This window comes from Sarcophilus harrisii, chromosome 5, assembly GCF_902635505.1.
Source record: "Sarcophilus harrisii chromosome 5, mSarHar1.11, whole genome shotgun sequence".
In the NCBI taxonomy this organism is placed as follows: Eukaryota; Metazoa; Chordata; class Mammalia; order Dasyuromorphia; family Dasyuridae; genus Sarcophilus; species Sarcophilus harrisii.
The window spans coordinates 5,153,290-5,174,729 of record NC_045430.1 but is presented as its reverse complement, the minus strand read 5'-3'; the positions used below and the strand labels follow the sequence as shown (position 1 = coordinate 5,174,729).

The 21,440-nt window shown below is 35.7% G+C and overlaps 1 long non-coding RNA gene across 6 annotated transcripts in view; it reads left to right on the top strand.

Moving 5' to 3' along the window:
- LOC116419272 overlaps positions 1-21,440 on the top strand; it is a 211,556-nt gene that overhangs the window by 20,647 nt on the left and 169,469 nt on the right. For all 6 annotated transcript variants that reach the window (XR_004229533.1, XR_004229532.1, XR_004229531.1 and 3 more), the window contains exon 3: positions 3,814-3,890. This is a non-coding gene — a long non-coding RNA (uncharacterized LOC116419272). The remainder of the gene's footprint in view (positions 1-3,813; positions 3,891-21,440) is intronic.

Below are 21,440 nucleotides of genomic sequence, written 5' to 3'. Positions count from 1 at the left end.
ACATAATAATAGTAATATTAACTCTTCACTGATATCCTTCCTTGACACTTTTTCCCTTGGACAAGAAGGAGGGCCTTGGACTTTAGAGGCCAGGGTATTGGGGCTGAGAAGATATACCAATATAGTTGGAAAGACAGCAAAAGGATCCCTGGTACATGCTTACTGATCAGTCTATTTGACAGTAGAAAAGGCCCATTGCCAGGTCTCAGTTTCCAGGGGGTGAATGGTTGGGGCAATAGATGGGGAGATAAGTAGGGAAAGGCTATGATTTGTGGGTTGGGGTGGATAAACACATAGATAAGAGGTTTGTAAACTGACTATCAAGAATTTTCAAAGCATCCATTACATTGGATGGGGGAAAAAAGATGGATATCTTTGTTTTCACAGGCCTATAAGTGAAATTTAGCATTTGCTTTAATTATGAATATAGCTAAGAAACTATTATACCTTTCTTCACTAAAGAAATAACAGATATTTTCATGTCATTTTACCATTGTTTCAGATAACTCAAAATATTGTTTACTTGGAAATTACTGTAGTCATCAGCTCTACCAATAGATTACATGTTATCACAGCTTTGATGCCTACAAACTATTTCAGCATAATCGGTTTCCTTTGTAATCCTCTGTGTTTTATTTTATACATTTAAAAACAGAATTCTGGGAAGCCATAGGTTTTTCTAGGTTGCCAAAGGAGTTCTATGACTCACAGAAAAAGACTAAGAACCCCAATCATACATGAAACAATGAATTTTCCAAAGGAATACAATATTATAATAGTCAAAAGACCATGGGTAAGCATTTATAAACAATGCTTGCATAGAAAAGATGATCAATAGATGTTTTCCAGAATCTCTGAGCTAGGAAGGGCCTTAGAGGCCATTTAATCCAAACCACATCTGAGGAGAAGTATCTCTACAGAAACTGTCATAGGAAGAAGGATTAGATTGTTTATGTTTGATTTGGGAGCACAGAAGGAGGACCAATGGGGGCAAGAGATTACAGAGAGGAAGATGTGGACAAGAAGTGAATGGGGCTAACTGGTAGAGGGTGGAGGTGTCTAATGGAAATGTCTACCACAGGAAGAGGTAGATTTTCCCTCTTTGGAGGTTGTCTAGCAGTGTCTAGAAGGATAATTGATCAGACTCAGTATTAATAGGATGCCTACTCAGGGTTAGATTTAGTGAAATTCTCAATCCTGAGATTGGTGACTTTGGGATTCTGCAAAAAAAAAAAAAAAAAAAAAAAAAATATATATATATATATATATATATATATATATATATATATAGTGGGATGTCTTTTAAAGAGTGTTGATTATCAATTTTTGTGTGTTTCCCATTTAGGCAAGTCTTAGGGAGAATCCCACACTCCTCTGAACCTTGCTTTTCTGTGTGAAAAAATGCAGGGTAACCTCCCTCTAGCTTTGATATTTTCTGTTCTAAGCCCCAGCTCCTTGTTCTAAAGACCTACTAGCTCTGACATTTCCTTTTCTAATATCTAGCCTAGCTTTAACATGCTAGGGATTCATAAAAAAAAAACAATCATTGCTGCCACCAAAGAGTCAAAATCTTTGCAAGGCCTTCCTGATTGATCACTGATCTCTGGAGAAAGTCATTTCTAAACTTAGGTTACACCTTTAATTACACCCCCACTTATAGTGATGTAGAATGTCTGCTAAGGTTATATGAAGGCTGAATTTTTTCAGCCCTTGAAGAATGGGAAGTAATGAAAATTTACATAGACCTGCTATCTGCCAGGTACGATACTAAGTAGTTTACACATATTCAGGCAAGATGGCCATCATGAAACTGATGTTCATTTATACTGGTGAAATTCTTTGGGCAAACAAATTTTGACATAATTTTCCATAAGCTCTCATGACTGATAGTATCAGAGACTTTGGTTAGATCATATTTTCCTGGTGGTGGTAGGTAGTAAACACCTTATTGACCATTCCTCGGCCCCTTCTGAAGTCACTCTGGCTCTCAGGTAGATTACTTTATTCTAGATGTAGGACCAGCCTATTAAGGAGGACTCTGGCAAGAATCGTGCCAGCAATGACTAGAAGAGATTGCCATAGTACAATCTATTTCCTTTACCTAGGTTTATAAAAATGGACAATGGCAATATCCTATAACTCCTAGAGCATAACTTCCTCTTACCATGTAATCTGGTATCTATCTCATCTATCTCATCTGATCTTCACAATAACCCTATGAGGTAGGTGCTATTGTTACACTAATTTTGGGAAAACCTTAGGCAAATAGAGATTACATGACTTCCTTAGGGTCACATAATGAGACCAAACTTAAACTCAGGACTTCCTGACTTCAGGCCCATCACTCCTTCATCTGTGCTACCTGCTTTGCCTGAAGCCCAAAGTACAAGTGGTACCCAGAACCATCTGCCCCTGCAGGTTCCATATTATCTAATGCCATCTCTGCTGGCAAAGTTTTCTTCCTCAAAGATTTTGTTCACCTTCTCAAATTGCTTGACTGACTCAATCTTTTAAGATCCAAAATGAAGCAGGTCCTGAATTGGATGTGGACAGTGGCCAACTGGTTGAGAAGCTCAATGGCTTTTTGGAATGAAAAAGATTCTTAGGGAGTCAACACATATTCTATTTACCAGAATAATCCCAAATGACCCTTTTGCATGGGAAGAGACCAAGACAGCATGAGATAATAGAAAGAACTTTGGACTTGGAGGTTGCACTCAAATCTTTCTTCCATTTTCTCCCAGGGTTGCTGGGAATAAAAGAATGTTCACAATATACCAGGGAAGTCTGAAATAACCAAAGCAAAAGACCATTTTCTCTGGTGTATATTTAGCTCCCAGAATGGAAGACCTGTGGTTTGTCTTAAATTAAATGCAAGGTGGGAATGAGGACAGGTTTAAGGCAGATTTAGATTGTGAGCTCTTTGAGGACAGGGTTAATTTTTTTTCTTTATTTGTAGTTTTAGCAATTTTAGAGTACTTGATACATAAGGAGACCTTAATAAACACTTGATTTGATTCAGCCAATAAGTTAGATCAATCTGGCTCATTAGTAGGAAGGACCATTATCCAGAATATGTTCTCTCAGATGCAATGGTCCTCAGCTCACAGCAGGAGGAAGAAGGGGAAGATCAGTGATGGAGGAAGCATCCCTTGGGCATCCAGCCATTCATCTTAACAGATATGCTGCCATCTAGGTTCTGTCTTCTCCACAATCATAGCACTTTTAGTTTTCCATTTGTTTTGTTTTATTTTATAACTGTGGAACTAATCAGTTCATCAAACAACAACAATTTATTAAGTAATTACTATATACCAAGCATTGTAAGTGCTGGATATACAAAAGTAATTCCAAAATAGTTCTTTTTCTCAAGCAGTACGTTTTAATAGAGAAAAGAAACAGGAATTTAGAGGTATATCCATATAACATTCCAACAGATATAAGGTAACCCTGATTCAGATATCTGAAGCAAGAAAATTAGCTATGTAGTACCAGTAATTGTCTGATTCCTATCTCTAACCAGAAATAGTTCCCAATAAGTTAATATTCATAGCAGCCCAGTGATGTTGCTCTTTCTAAGAGAGTCAAATTCCCAGTTATCCTTTGATTCCAGAGAACTAAAAGCTCTGTAAAAAATGGAACTCACCAAAATGGGAAGGTTGCCTGTCTAGGAAAGTCCTTTCTAGGGAAACCCATATTCTAAGGGTAGTGCCAAAAGACTGAATGATATCTCCAGGGTAAAAAGAAATAATATTCATCAGAATTTCAATGATTGGCCTGTCCTGTAACCAAGGGTTTTTTTTCCTTTCTTAGAACAATCCAAAGTAGAGAATGATAATATGAATATGGATAATCTTAAGACTGTGAGGAAAATAGAACTCCATAGAGAGGTAAGGTAATTGATTTAATTTTTATGATTTTTTTGACTCCTCTTCTATTTTCTCGTGTGTGTGTGTGTGTGTGTGTGTGTGTGTGTGTGTGAGAGAGAGAGAGAGAGAGAGAGAGAGAAAGAAGGGGGGGGGGAAGTGGGGGGGTAGAATAAAGGCTGTTCTATATATAAATACAGGCATTGCTATCCTGAGTGTGCATATATCATATTTGGGGATCCTTTTATTTACATCTGTGAAACCCTCCCTCCACATACGTTATATTTAAAATATGACTTGATATTTCCCTGAATATTCTTTGGATATAGGCAGTATTAGTTAAAGAGCTGGTAATATAAAGATTCCATATCCCAAATTGGACATGGGTTATGTAAATCCAGAATTTTGTGCACTAGGCCTTGAGTCACATTTGTGAATGTCTCAAGGGAAGAGAGAGACAATGCCCTTTTTCTATTCCTAGCACCATATAAACTTGTACAAAGAAGGTACTTAGAATTTCGAGATCCACTCTGGCCACTTGAATTTTGAAATTGCCATGTGTTATTTCTAAGTCTGTAGCAGCACCTGTTTTTCATAAAACTTCTGGTTAAAGTATAGTGTGTGATGAGGGGAAGGTCTTCATGTATCACTGGGGTATTCTTGGAAAGTTTAAAGATATGCTTCATTATAAGTTGTTCAGGGGTTTGTACTTTTGTAGTTCTTGAGCTTTAAGAATCTTCAGATGGTGGGTAGTTAAACTACACACTGAATAATTATTCTCAATATGGCTTCCTCTAACAAGGGGTCATTCATTCTCTACTTGACCTCCATTAATGGGGAACCCACTACCTTCCACATCATCTGATCAAGTGACTCTGGTTAAGGAATCTACTACCCAATAATGGAGAGTATTATATCACCCACTATGAATCATGTGACATGATTTCTCTCTTCCCTTCTGTACCACAGTGACCTCAGGATAACGTCTGTTATCCATCCTGCTATTTAAGGCTTTTCATATCTCAACCAAATATCTCTTTTCTCATTTCTAAATGGGGATAATAATGAATGTACATCTCATCTCCCAGGAATGCTATGATGGATGAATGAATGAGAAGCATTTATTAAGTGGTTACCCTATGCCAAGCACTGTGCTAAATGTGGTGGATGAAAATACCAAAGTGAGACAGGTCTGCCATGAAGGACTTTATGACGGAAGAGGGAGACACATTTAGAGGGAATGAGGACCAGAGAAGGGAATCATGGTCTGGGAAGTTGAAACAATAGTGGAGAAAAATGACAGAATAAAGAAGAGTTCTCTTAGCCTCTGGTGGTTATGAGCTGAATGACTGACTCTTCCCAAGTGGGGTCTCTGAGGGTCTAGTCTGGAGCTAAGAGGGCTAGAATAAATTGTTTTGTAAAAGGGCTACTTAATCACATATTGTTTTGGTTTATTTGCTTTTATTTTTGATCTAGCCTGTGATTTCATTAGTATAGGCAATATCTGATGAGCAAATTTCCTTTTCTCTGCCACGTTGAAAGTTGTCTGGAGGCACTGAGAGATTATGTGCCTTGCCCAGGGTTCCACATCCAATATGTGTCAGAATTGGGAATGCAAAGCAGGCCATCAGGATGCTGACATGAGATCTCTCTCCAGTAGACCATGCTGCCTCTGATATAATATTCATGTTATTCAAATATCCAAATAGATTTGTGGCCACTAGAAACAACAGTGACTTCTTCATCCTTTGAAATTCTCTAGTTGAATTAGTTGTCAGCAAAGGATACTTTTAAGTATTCATTTCCTTTATGCATTCACTTGTATATATACATATGTATATACATATATACAAACACACACATATACATATACATACATACATACATGTACACGCACATTTTCCTTAGTCTCCCAAACTTTGGAACAGGATTATATCTAGGAATTGTTCAATAAATTGTAATAAATATTTGATTTCAGAATATGCTTTGATACAATATGATGCTATGATATAGAGGGGTCCAAGAGTTAGCATTCTGCTTCCTATGCATTACTTTATGCTCTTATACCATTCCCTGGCTCATTCTTAAAAAAAAGAAAAGAAAAGAAAAGAAAAACAACAACAACAACAACAACAAAACAGATTAGACTGGCTGCCTTAATATCTGCCTCCCAGAAAATCTTCTCTGACCATCTCCACCCCAGTGTCCTGACTGCTTGGTTAGGCCTCCACTCACTCTTCTACAATAGTCTTTTATTATTGTCATTTGATAGTTCTAAAATATTTAATAATATTTTATAGTTACAAAATATAGTTCTAAAAATATTTCTTGGTCTCCTTTATGCTTCCATGGGAATATATACCAAAGCATGAATGTGTGTGTTTATGTACTTCAGTACACCCCCACTGGAGTGTAAGGTGCTTGAGGGCAGGCCCTATTTTTAATATTCCTTTTGTTTCCTATTTTTATGCCTTTTTATCTCACTCAACGTGCAGCTGCTTCCTGAAGAGCACTGGTTGACTGAGTGACTTGCTAAATCATAAAGACTAATCGAAAGCCAGTGTCCCCCTCTCCTTGTTCTCTGTGAGAATTTGACAGCCCTTCATGATGGCACCTTGGGCTTTCATTTCTTCCAATCCCGTCAGTAATTAATGACTTGTTCCACTTATGGACTCAACTTGATGCTTTTATTATAAGCCTGTGGGCATGAGAAGCATGTATTATAATGACTCCTTCCTCCTTTCCACTGCGAGAGCATCGGCATGTAAATCTTGCCACATCATTTCTGAAAGCCAGGCAATCATGCATTCAGGCGATCTTAATAAACACCATGACATCCCAATCTCCCAGTCTATGCAAAGCATCCTTCCCACAATTTTCTTCCATTTCAGGGATAAACATTCCCCAAAGTAACCCAATCTATAAAGGTACAGTTGCTTCAAATTCAGTGCATTCCTGTCCGGTGCCACGTTGGGATGGTTGTTGCCATGGAGAATGATGAGGGTGGCACTGGTAAGTACTCTATAGCTTAGACAAATTCAGAGGAAGCTGGGAACCAGGACTTGGTAATGACCAAGAAAAAAGATCTGTAGATATTCTTGAAGGATGAATGCAGCCATTCAAGTGGACATGTGCCATAGCTTCCCAACAATCTCAGTGTCGGAGCCTGCCCTAGCACTTAAATTTAAAAAAAATTGCACAAATAAAAGAAAAAATAATTGTCTCTTGCTATCACCATTGCACAAGTATTAGAGACCCAGTCATATTCAAGCTCCTTGAGTGGAAGGACTATGTTTTGTCTTATCTATGAATTATTAGTACTCAGTGAGTGCTTTGCACATAGTAGGCATTTATGTTTGAAGGGATGTTGGGTCTGATTGGATATTGATTTTGCGCCTTCTACTGCAGCTTTTGGTCTCTATCTCTGGATTCTCAGATCCCTGAAGTGGCTGTAGTACTGCCATTGTTATCAATGCATTCAATAAACAGATAGATTATAACTTAATTCAAATAAGTAATAAAAGTCTAGAAAAGAATAGAGACAAAGACAGAGTGCTGAGGTACACTTCTAGTCTCAAGTTGATATCCATTTATTAAGTCACCATTTGGGTCTCATTGTCCAAACAGTTTTGAACTCATATGACTCTACTCTTGGGTAATGTGACACCATTTTTAAATTTTTTGGTGGTGGTGTTTGTTTCCTTGCTTGTTTTTAGGCAAAGATAATGGAGTGGTTTGTCATTTCCTCCTCCAGCTTATTTTTTAAATGAGAAACTAAGGCACATGAAGCTAAGTGACTTGGCCAGGATCTCACATCTATTAAGTGTCTGAGAACAGATTTGAACAGATTGAACCTCTTGACCAGAGGTGACACTTTATCCACTGTGCCATCTAGTTGCTACTTCTGCTACCATCATTAACTATTGAATCCCCATCTCTCCATTTTCCCTTTATGGGCATACCAGGAGATATTGCCAAATGAAATGCTGATTTCCAGGTACATGGTGACATTCTTCCAATATATTGAGATCTAGTGTAAAGGAAAGGAGATGAATCAAACATAATTTATTCCTGATATACTGACTTGTAGTGATTACCAAATCACTTTGCAAGTAGTTATTAATTGTTATTATTATTGCAAGGCAATTAAGGTTAAATGATTTGCTTAGTGTCACACAGCTGGTTAGCATTAAGGCTAGCATGAAAATAGATTTGAACTCAAGTCTGTTGCTCTATCCATTGCACCATTTAGCTGTCCCACAAATAGTCATCATCATCATCATCATTATTATTATTAGGCAATCAGGATTAAGTGACTTGCCCAGGGTTGCAAAGCTAGTTAGCATTAACTATCTGAGGCTGGATTTGAACTTGGGTCCTTCAGATTTCAGGACTGGTGCTGTGTCTATTGTACCATCTAGTTGTCTGGCAAATAGTTATTATTTTTTAAAGTTTACAACATGATTGTGGGTCATGAAATCACAAGCAAACTCATTGGTCAATTGTTTAAGAATTCACTCACTTTCTTTATTTTGAACATTAGAGAAACATTTGCCTGCTTCTATATTATGTCATCCATTCTCCGTAATTTTTCTTAAATCACTAGCAGAGGCTCAGTAATCCCTTATTTATTCAACATTTTCTGACACCTTCTGTTTGCTGTTCTCTGTGTTAGATGCCTTTAGAGAGACAAAGATGAATTAGAAATTTTCCCTACCCTCAGGGTAAGGGAAACTAGACACATACACAGGTTAAAAAAAAAAAATGAACACCTACTATATAACTGCCACTGCTCAAAATATACACAATCTTATTAAGGAAATATTGGTTCATGTCAGAAGGAAAATGTATTGTTTAATGGTTTTTATAAAAATGTTTTCACCCTGTTCCTTCTTATACACACACACACACACGCACACACACACACACACACACACACACAGACATTTTGAGGGGAAACTGCCATGGTGAGTGTCCTACAACCTTTGATTATCAGGGTCCTGTGGCTCCTGAACCAAAAAGACCTTAATGAAGAGAAGAACTTCCTACAGGTCTTGCCAAGGACACAGGTGTCACTAACTTTGTTTGATAGAAACATTTTTGTAATATCCTCGAATATTTTTGCTCCAAAGACCTCAGGAATCTTGGCAGCACAGCCTAGCACAGAAGCATGTAAAATTAGTTCTAACCTCATAGCAGAACCCTATGTAGAAACAAGCACAAAATTGAAAAACAAAATTGGAATTCCCTGACCCTGTAGTTGCTTCTCACATTTTCCAGTTTTCTCCATGTTCTTACATTCTCTAATGTTATTTATTTTGCTGCCCCAGAAACACCAAGCAATTCATTGAAAACATTAGCAATGAAGAGTTTTACCTTGCTTCTAACTACTGGCTGCAAGAATCTCCAGCATGAGAGGTTTGCTGTTTAAGAATAATTGACAATAGCTGCTGCTTTCCCACCCTCACAGTTCAACTGCTCTGCCTATCCTATGGTGCTAACAGTATTTCAAAAAATAGCCAGATGACCGTTCAGAAACACTTCATTTCCTAAACTTTTACAAAAATAGTTCTTAAGTAATGCTAATTTGACATATGAAAAAGGAAAAAAATGGTGCTAAGCATCAAGATATATCGTCAAACACCAGACCAAAAAATCTGATTATTGGAAAATAACAAATTCAGTGCCATGTACACACACCCTCTTTGCCCAGATTTTATCTATTTCCTAGATTAATTAATTTTTAATCTAGTTTTATTGCTGTTGTTGTTTTTCATGGACTATTTTCTCTTACTTTCTAGCACATCCTGAATACGGCAATCAAAAGAAAATGACTGTTTTAAGTTCCCAAACACTTTGTCATTTTTCTCCCTCACTCCATCAGCATGCATTAACTCCCACAATGACACACTTGTCACAGATGACCTGAATAGGTGGTGCAGAAACAGCAGAAACCATAAATATGTATGTGTCCATGAAAGCTAAATATTTTTATGCAACCACTGTATGCTTGGGCTTTACTGCCCTGATGTCAAAGCCTGAAAGGGAAACATTAAAAATAAATATATAAACTATGATTCTAGAAAACATTACTTTTCATAAACTCATTTTCATACCTTTATATCAAATATCATTTATGTTATTCACACCCTTCATTCCAAATCAAATAGTACTCCTGGTTTCTTATGAGTGTCTTTGAATCTCTAGTTCTTGGTAGCAGCCAGATTTCCTAGTTCTACTCCCCAAGCAATAAATACACATTTATTAATTACCCGGGATTTACTAGTCACTTGGTTACAAGGACAAAATTAGGAAACCAAAAGAAACTGTCCCTGTCCTCGAAAATCCTAACAGGAAGACCTTATATGTATACAAAGTAGTATGTATGTATCTATGTGCATGTGTATACATATAAATGTAAATCTTCATATATATGCACTCATATAGATAGATAAGATACACACATATGTATATTCTTTTCTTTATATTAGTCATATTATAAAATATCATAGAAATTGTATCACATCATTATGTCATATCATGTCACATATCATAGCATGCCATATCTCTAATCCTATTTCCAGCCCTGTGTATATGCATGCATTTGCATTTGTTATATTTATTTGTCAGAGTATAAAAATTTATATATACACACAATTAATAGCTTACGCTACCTCTGCTCTGGCAACAGGGATCGTTTCATTCTTTGTCCTTGTATCCCAGTATTTAGCAGAATGCCTAATGGTTAATGCCATTTAATAAATGGCATGTGATTGATTGTCAGGCTCCGATAGGATAAACCTTTGACTTGGAGAATGTGATGTCTGCTACTTTGAAGAAAAGCTAAGAATAAAAATAATAAAACCTGGAATTTATATAGCACATGTAGGTTTGCTAAGCATTTTACATATGGTTTCTCACAACAAGTCTATGATATAGATGTTAAGATCTCCATGTGATTGATGAGGAAACTGAGATAGGCATAGGTTAAATGCCTTCCTCAGGATCACATAGCTAATACGTGCTTGAGGCAGGAATCAAATTTAGACCTTCCCAGTTTCAAATATAACACTCTCTCTTTAGGTCTACCTAGAATCTCATTAAAAAAAAAAAAAGGCTTCCCCTGGGTTCCCTTGTTTTCATTCATTCCTGCCATGGAGAGCTGTAATCTCTGCCCCCTCTTCTCCAGGGCTGAGGAAAGTCCTCCTGCTACTATGGCGCCCAGGGTCTAGAGTCTCTGGTCCTTGGGTCCAAATGTCTGGATATCTGGATTTGGAGAAAAAATATAATTGATTTCATCTACTGTGTTTGACTCTGTGTACATAATGATTGGATATTTGCTAGAGCTATTTTTAGAGTGATCCCTTTCAAATAATTTCCAAATTATCCTGTTCATTTCTTGTCTGTACATAGTTACTTGCCTTTTGTTTTCTTCATTATATTGTGAACTCTTTGAGGGTGAGGACTTTTTTTTCTCTATATCCCCAGCCTTAGCCCAGTGTCTGGCAAATTTTCATCACATGCTTCTTGACTGACTAACTGAATGATAAAAGTATTTATTTTAAATCAACATTCACTTCCAAAAATTATTCTCCTCCTTCCCCACCCTTAATTCCTTATAACAAATAATAAAAAGGGGGTGGGTGGGAAACTATTGATAAAATAAGCAATGGAGACCAAAACTCTGAAATATCTGCTATTCAAACACCATTTAGTTCTTCATTTCTTTGAAGAAAAGAGAGAGAGAGATTTTGTCCTATCTTAAATCTGGGGCTTGACATGATTGAATTTTCAAAGCTTTCCATTAAAAGGTACATTTCTTTGCTAGGGATTATTGGAAGCATTAGCAAATTTTCTTGGTCCTTCCCCTCTCCCACAAATAGACATCTCAATGAAATTTTATCTAATTTAGGATCACTCTGTTCTATTCTATTCTATACAAGACATGGTTAATAACTGTATAGTACAGGCAAGAGCCAGTGTGTTTTAATTCTCTGTGCTTTATTAATATCCCCTTTCCTTTTTATTCATTACTCTAATTGTACATGAAATCATAGAAAACATAATATTTATAATTTGTTTTAAAAGCACTTATTTAAACAATAACAGCAAAGGATCATGGTTACATCTCCTCATATTTCTTTTTTCCTGTGTTTTTTTTAAAAGATATTCTTGCTGCTGCTATTATTAATAATATTATTTGCATAGCTATAATCTTTTATGCATTTTTTTGTTTCTACTTCATTCTATATCACTTCCTGACATTCACAATCAATGTGGTTATTGTTGGTTGCTTTAAAAAACTTGTTTAAAATATTTATTCACTAAACAGTCTCATAATTTAAAAAAAAAAATAAGAGGACAATGGAAGAAGTTACAATTGGCCTCTTTGGTAAAGGAGGCTGGGAAGGGAAGAGGGGGTGGATTCTTAACCAAACCAGAGATTATGGTCACCACAAAGCATGAAGAAAGTAATTTTGATTGCATACATTTAAACACAAATAAATGATGTTTCCTTGACCAAAATCAGTTGTTAACTAGAATCAGAATAGTAACTGTCAATTATAGGATGGGGATCTTTGTACCACAGGCATCTATGATTCAAACCTGATATCCATAGTATATGGGGAATTGGTCTCCATATGCCAGATGAAGAACCTTTCCCTCAATACCTAGTATATGGAATAACTATTTTCTTTTCTTTTTTTAGCTTTTTATTTTCAAAATATTTGTATAGATAGTTTTCAACATTCATACTATTTTGTGAGCCACACTCAGTCTCCACAATTCTCTTACTGGATACACATGGCTTTCTCCATCATAAGTCCATTGGAACTGGCCTGAATCACCTCACTATTGAAAAAAAGCTCAGTAGAGTCCATTGGAATCGATCACCACACAATATTATTGTTGTTATGTACAATGTTCTCTTGGTTCTACTCATTTCACTTAGCATCAATTCATGTAGGTCTTTCCAGGTCTTTCTGAAATCATCCTGCTAATTGTTTCTTATAGAACAATCATATTTCATAACATTCATGTTCCAGAATTTATTCAGCCATTCTCCAATGGGCATCCATTTAGTCTCCAATTTCTTGCTACTACAAAGGACTGCAACATTTTAATTTTTTGCACATGAGTCCTTTTCCCTTTTTTATGATCTCTTTGGGGTACAGTCTCAGTAGAGACACTGCTGGATCAATTCTTTGGCCACAAATTCCTTTCTTCTACACTAGAGGCTGAGAATATGTAGGAAAAAGTGAGGCAGCACCTGTCCTCAAGAAATTTCTATTCTAACATGCAGGATATTAGGAGAATCTGAGGAGAGGGATTGAGCTGGCTTATTTATTGTTAAGAATGGACAATCCATAGTGAGGAGAGAGTGATTAAAAAGTCAGCTGTATGAGAATAAACAAAGAAACCAACCAAGGCTGGATGATTGTACAGGTTGAATACCCACAGTATCTTTCTGAAACATGACATTGTCCTTAAAGAGACAATTTGATATTAGCACAGTTTGAGCACAGTTCCATATTGGTCTCCACAATGGTTAGATCAGTTCACAACTCCACCAACAATATATTAATATACCAGTTTTCCTACATCCCCTCCCACATTCATCATTATCTTTTCCTGTTATGTTAGCCAATCTGAGAGCTATGTAGTGGTACTTCAGATTAATTTGCATTTCTCTCATCAATAGTAATTTAGAGCATTCTTTCCTTTTACTAGAAATAGTTTTAATTTCATCATCTGAAAATGGTCTGTTTATATCCTTTGACCATTTATCAAATGGAGAATGGCTTGTATTCTTATAAATTTGAATCCATTCTCTATATATTTTAGAATTGAGGCCTTTATCAGAACGCTTGGATGTAAAATTTCCCCCAGTTTTGTGTTTTCCTTTTATTCTTGTTTACATTGATTTTATTTGTACAAAACATTTTTAACATAATATAATCAAAATTATCCATTTTGCATTTTGTTATGTACTTTAGCTCTTCTTTGGCCACAAATTCCTTCCTTCTCCACAGATCGGAGAGGTTGAACATCCTTTGTTCTAATTTGCTTATACCATCACTCTTTATGCCAAAATCACAAACCCATTTGGACCTTATCTTGGTCCAACGTTAGGTGTTGGTCAATGCCTGGTTTCTGCCATACTATTTTTCAATTTTCCCAGAAATTGTTGTCAAGTATTAAGTTCTTATCACTGAAGTTGGGGTATTTGGGTTTATCAAATATTAGATTATTATAGTCATTGACTATTGTGTCTTGTGAACCTAACTTATTCCACTGATTGATTACTCAATTTCTTAGCCAGTATCAAATGGCTTTGATGACCACTGCTTTATAATATAGCTTTAGGTCTGGTACAGCTAGGCCACCTTCATTTGCATAAAAGAAACCAGTTTCAAAAGAATTAGAAACTGTTAACTCTATCAAAAATTCTTCCAAAGGACAGAGGCAGATGCAATAAAAGAATTCACAGGATTCCTTTTATCCCCTCAAATTGAGGGGATCAAAGCCATATGATCAATGACAGAAGAGCTGGGAGAAGACAAATCCACTGATGCATTGGGATGAAGTTGTGAATTAAGTGAAATGTTTTTTGGAATCAATTTGGAATTATACAAGATAAATTACTAAACTGTTAATAATTTTTAACCCAGCAAGGGCCCTGCTGGGCAAATACCCCAAGTAGGACTAAAGAAGAGCCTCTGATCGATCCCTTTCCATCCTGTAATATTGTCTTCACTCTAGGTTTTTCTAATTCTATTCCATCCTAGTTATCCTCTCACTTCTCTGACTTTCCCAATCTCTCTTAATTTGGGTTCCTGTTCTTTATTGATTATTTCTTTTTTAAATCTTGTATATAGCTTCTTTGCACATAGTTATCTCCATGTTGTCTCCCCCATTAGAATGTAAACTCAGGGCAAGGATTTCTTGGTCTCCCCAGTACTCAACAGTGTCTGGTACATTGTGGGTTTCTTAAAAAATGTTGATTTACTTATAAAGGCTAAGACATTCTCACTAGTGGTTTTTTAAAAATTAAAGCATAAAAAAGGAATTGGAATCCTGTGAATTGGGAAATGGTTAAACATAATGTGGCATATACATATAATAGGATATTATTTATATATTTAAAAAACATACAATAAATTCAACCTGAAGAATTCAGAGAAGCTTGGGAAAACTTGTATAAACAGATACAGAGTGAAGGAAGCAGAATGATAACAATACACACAACTCCATTATTTTATGCTGAATAAAAAGAAAGCTAGAAGAAATTTGGATAATTCAATATGTAGTTTCAAGGCTGCAGAAACGATGAGGAAGCATATTCTTCTCCTTTTGGGAAAGAAGTAGGGCAGCTCTGACTGCTGAGTATCACAAACACTGTAAGACACAATTGCTGTTATAATTATTTTTGTACAACTCTTTTAAGTTGTTGTGAGGGAGGTTTCAGTGGCGTTGAGAGGAACTCTGAATGATCTAAAAAAAATTCATTAATAATTCCTTTAAAAAGTTTTGTTACTGCCTCTTTTTCCTCTCACAGTATTTCCCCTAAAACCTTCCCCATTTCTAACCCTCCTTTGTATTTAAGGAAAACAGAAAAACAAAGCAAAATGATAAATTCATTTTCAGCATTCTCTTTGATATTTACTTCCCTAGTTCCCTTTTACAACACCTCAATCTTTGCTCTTCCTTTACAGATTTTTTCTTTGCTTTTTTTTCTCTGCATTGATTTGTACAAATCTTTCTCAGTTTCTCTGAATTGTGTGTATTGAGTAGGCAACCAGCTTTTGCCTTTGGAAGAGCTATCAAGAGATTCAAGAGATTCCACTAATTCATTTTATCTCTGGGTGGGAGCTTGGACAAGTCAGTTAACTTCTCAGTGTCCTTGGAAATTCTCTGAGATTGTAAAGTGCAGAGGAGGCTCCAATAAGCAAGATCAAAGCAAGGTTCCTTTCCTAGCAGTTCCCCTTTAAGGAACTCCCATATCATTTCTTAAATATTATGAAAAATCACAATTTCTGCAATAATTCCCTAATCTAGGCTTTCTTTAAAGTTTAATTTTATATTATCAAGAAAAAGAGTGTTATTTAAACTATATAAATATATCTTCTCTGTGTCCTGGATCTTCTTGAGGTCACTCCAGTGCTTTCACTTTTCAAGGAAACATATGTAACTGATCTCACTAAGAGATCTCACCTCCTCTCTGTCTCCTGGTACATCCTAAGCTGCTTTTGTAACAATGCCCACTCATGTAAAAATGCCCTCTTATGTGTTGTCTGGACAGGAAGGTGCCTCTTGTTTTCTGGGAAGCAGGGTTTGTTTGCATATTCAACATATCTTTAATGAGTATCTATCATGTAGGCATTTCAGAGTTATAATCTGAATTTTCTTTTCAGCATAATGGAGAGAATAAGTCACTGTGAGACCTTACAAAGAAATAGATACAGGTGGTTTTCTCTATAAAACTTAGATATTTCCCAGAGATATACCCTCATTGTTATGATTGACTTAAAAAGCTGAATGGAGTGAAGAGTCCAATGAATCAATTAAGAAACATTTTTTAATAATATGTCTTAGGCACTGTACTAGATGCTGAGAATATGTAGGAAAAAGTGAGGCAGCATCTGTTCTCAAGAAATTTCTATTCTAACAACAGGACATTAGGAGAATCCGAGGAGAGGGATTGAGCTGGTTTATTTATTGACAAGAATGGACAGTCCATAGTGAGGAGAGAGTGTGATGAAAAGTCAGTTTATGAGTATAAACAAAGAAAACAGACAAGGCTGAGGATGATTATACAGGTTGAATACCCACAGTATCTTTCTGAAACATGACATTGTCCTTGAAGAGAATACCCTCTCTCCACCTTGCATGGAAGTAATTGGCATACAACACCATTTGAATTGGAATAGTTCCAAAAGTCAATTTCTTTGCATGCATCTAACTGTTCTGTAGGGTGGGTTGATCCTAGAACGTATCATTTACCAAAATAACCCAGATATTGGTTGAGGAGGAAGTACAAAGATATTTATTTAGTTGTTTTTCTTTTTCTCTTTATTTGATCTCATGGTTATAAGCTTACCTTAGTTAATAGATTTTTTTTTTTTGGCTGAGGCAATTGGGATTAAGTGACTTGCCCAGGATCACACAGCTAGGAAGTGTTAAATGTCTGAGGTCACATTTGAACTCAGGATCTCCTGACTTTAGGGCTGATGTTTTATCTACTGCACCACTAACTGCCCCCAGGAATGTGCTTTTAATTTATTTTTAATGCACAGTTCTAAACTACTGTCAACAATGGTTGTACCTACTCATAGGGTCACTAATAATGCCTTAATATGATGATTTCCCATAATCTCTCCAATATTTATCTTTTTTTTCCATCTTTGCCAAACTGATGGATATGTGAGATATAATCTCAGCATGACTTTATTTGCATTTCTCTAATTAGTAGTGACTTGGGGAACTTTTTAAAAATATGGCTCTAAGTTGAATGGGTTTCTCCCTTGAGAACTCTGCATGTCTTTAGACTACTTTTTCATTCAGGGAATGGCTCTTTTTCTTATAAGTTTGAATTGAACTTCAAATGAGACTTAATGAGATAAATTTACTGTGAAGATTTTTTTTCCAATCAATTATTTCCCTTTTAATCTCAGCTTTATTGAATTTATTCAGGCAAAAACACCTTTTAGTTTTATGAAATCAAAATAATCAATTTTCTTTTGTCATATTCTTTAGTTCTTATTTGGCCAGGAATATTTCCCTTATCCATAGATATGATGGGCATTTTCCCTGCCATGTTTCCCTAATTTGTTTATGATGTGAATGTTTATATCTAGATTATGTATCCATTTGGAGCTTATCTTGGCATAAGTATGAGGTATTGGTTTAAATCTAATGTCTTCCATCCTGCTGTCCAATTTTTCCTAGCAGTTCTTGTCAAAAAGTCAAACCTTATCACAGTAGCTGGGGTTTTTGTTTTGATTAAATTCTAGAGAATTAGATATATTTGCTTCTGTATATCATACACCTAGTATGTTCTACTCATTGATCTCTCTTTTTATAAGAAGTATCAAATTGCTTTAATCATTACTGGCAAACCCCTTTCATCCCCAAGTCTTTTGATCATTTTCTTGAGATTCTTGACCTTTTTTTCCTCTCTCTATAAAAATTTTGTTGTTTTTAACTAAATAAAGTAATCCTTTGGTAGTTTGATTGGTATGACATTGAATAAATAAATTGATTTAGGTAGTATTCTCAGTTTTACTATATTGGTTTGCCTTAACCATGGTCAATTAAATTACCTCTAATCCCCAAAAAAATATTTAGGTCCATTTCTATTTCTGTAAACTAGTGGTGTCAAATTCAACTAGAAGTCAGCCGGATGTTGACTTAGAAAATCACAAATTGACATTATATATGTTGCATTACTTATTTTGTTAAATGCTTCCCAATTACATTTTAATCTGATTCCAAACTGCTGGCAATGAGTTTGACATCTCTGCTGTAAATATTTGTTTGTAGCTGAAGTATGACTCTTATACATATCTTGAAAAATATAATGCCAAATATTTTACTGTATCTTAAAATGGCTTGGGGGTGGGACCAAGATGGCGGAGAGCAGCTACAGCTTTCTGTGACCTCCTCTGACCTTCTCTCAAACCTTCAGTAGATTAAGCCTCTAAACTGGTTTTGGAGTCACAGACCTCACAAATATTTGGAGTATAGCACATTTCCAGAAGAAGATACCTTGGAAGAACTTCAGAACAGGTCTGTTTCAAATGGGCAGGGGGACTGTCTGCTGAGCCCAGATTGTATCACAGAGAGCATGGGGCAAGGAGCTGAGGTGGAGAGTCAGAACATTGCAGCTTTCATTCACCTGGGATTCTTCTGTGAGAAGATTCTTAGGCTACTCTGTCCTGTTTGCAAGCAGATGATCTAGCAGATTTACTACAGAAGGCAAATTGTAAACCACTGAGCCCCAGAAGAACACAGGAAGAACTTGGGACCTAGCGATTACCCAGCACCAGAAGCCAACCAGTAGAACTTCTCCAGGGCAAACTAAAGCAGCTGTTGTGTTAAGAGCAGACCTCAAGCCTTTAAAAAATGCATAAAAATGCAACAAGAATTCTCACCATCGACAGCTTTTATGAAGCAAGAGAAGATCAGACCTGAAATCCTGAGGTTCCTAAAGGAAAATCAACTCGAGATGAAGCCCCAAAAGGAGATATGAGCTGGTCCCCATTTCACAAGGCTTTCTTGGAAGATTTCATAAAGGATCTTTAAAAAGATTTAGAAGAAAAATGGGGAAAGGAAATCAGATCTTTACAAGAAGGGATGGGGAAAGCATATAACTTCCTACAAATAGATTTGATGAAATGGAAAAAGCATACATTATTGTAAAATGGAATGGAATTTCTCTTTCTGTCTCTATCTGATATTATGTGGAAATGCTGATGAGATATATGGGATTATTTTATTTTATATCCTCCAAGTTTGTTAAAATTGTTATTGTTATTTTTTGGCTCTTAAGAGTTCTTTAAATATGTAATAATATTATATCATAATTCTTTAACTCATTATTATGTCAATTTTTTCTTCTCTCATGCTATGGCTCTCATTTTTAGTACTATGTCAACATAGAAAATTTATGCTTATATGTATCTATAGCAGCTCTTTTTATGGTGGAAAAAATGGCCTGGAAATTAAGACATGCTCATCAATTAAGGAAGGACTAAATATGTTTTGGTATTGAATGTGATAAAATACTATTGTTCACTAAGAATTGAGGAAATGGATGATTTGAAAGAGACATGGACAGATTTATATGAACTGATTCAGAGTGAAGAGAACAAAACCAAGAACACTTTATACCATAACATCAATATTTTAAAAATGAATATTTTTGAGGATTTTTATAAATGATGAAGAGTGAAATAAGCTAGGAAAGCAATTTGTATATGATATGATCATCATGATTCCAAGGTTCTAAAGATAAAGTATGATATCTATTATAGAGGGGTGATGGATTTAGGGAGAAGAATGGCCAGTGATACTGAAGGTATCACAAATGCCTCAATAAAAACCACAGTTTATAGACGTTTACTTTTTTGGGGGGTAAAATACAGCCATTGCAGAAATTTGGTTTGCTTTGTTATGCATATTAGCTATAAGAAATTTGTTTTTCTTTTCCACCAGTAGAGAGATGGGTTGAAGGGAGAGAAAATAGATTTCTATTAAAATCTATAGATGAGTGAGGCCTGTGTACTAGAGATATGAAATATTGTAGGCACTTTTATATGAGATCATTGTATTATTAGTTTTACTCTACTGTGTTCTTTGTGATAAGACATCTCTCATAAAATGAGAGCCATCTGTAATTCTTTGTAATGGAAAACTAAACAAAACACAATGACAAAACCTTTTTTTTTTTTTTTATTGCAGTAGAATTCTTTTTAAAAAGTACCCAAAGTGGGCAGCATTAGGAAATAGAACTGATTGATTATGACTTTGCCAAATTATCTGGATTTGTGGATGGAATTGTTTCAGGCACAAAGAGTCCCTATCTTTCATTCAGAAGCCATTTCTTCATAGCCCAGGCCCAGTACTGAAGATTTGCTAAATTTATTCAAGTTACATAGCTTTTCTGGGTCTTAGTTTCCCTATCCATAAAACACAAATAAAAATGAAAATCTTTATTGGCCTCAAGGAGCTTACACATTTTGCTAGATAAACACATCTACTTAAATTCTGACTTGTTAATAATACCTGCCCCACTTAAAACCCATGACATTGTTTTTGTTGTTGTTGTTCCGTGAACAAGATACTCCATCTCCCAATTCTGAGCATTTTTTCCTGGCTGTCTTCCACTTTGGGAATATTCTTTTCTCTCATCATCCAATCCTTCTTGGATCAGGTCCAGCTAATAGTTCAACTTGGGGAAGAAATTTAATCTTGATCCCTTAAAATGCTAGTGCCTTTTCTCTAGTGATCATTGCTAGTCTATCCCATCTATTATCTATTAATTATTTTCTATATAGTTTCTGTCCCTTTAGATTTTGAGTTTCTCAAGGGTAGGTCTCTCTTTGTATTCCCAGCTCCTAGCACAGTGATTGGCACTTTTGCTTTTTTGTTGTTGTTGTTCAGGTCTTCAATCATGTTTGATTCTTTATGACTCATGGCGAATTCTGTCCATAGGGTTTTTTTTTCGGCAAAGATACTGGAATGGTCTGCCTTTTTCTTCTGCAGTGACTGACACATAGTAAATGCTTAATAAATGTTTATTCATTGATTGGACTGTGATACAAGAATATTAACAATAGTTTTTTAGCACAGTGGAGTGCTTGATTTGAAGAAAGGTGAGAATCGGATCTGTATTCCACCATGAATACTTCCTGGTAGTCAAGTCATTTTATTTTACTTGAACATCAATTTCCTTAGATGTGAAAGAATATATCAATCCATATAATACCTATTTAACAGGGCTATAATAAAGCTCATAATGTAATGCAAATAAAACAATTCAGAAATATAAAATTACATAGATTTCAGACA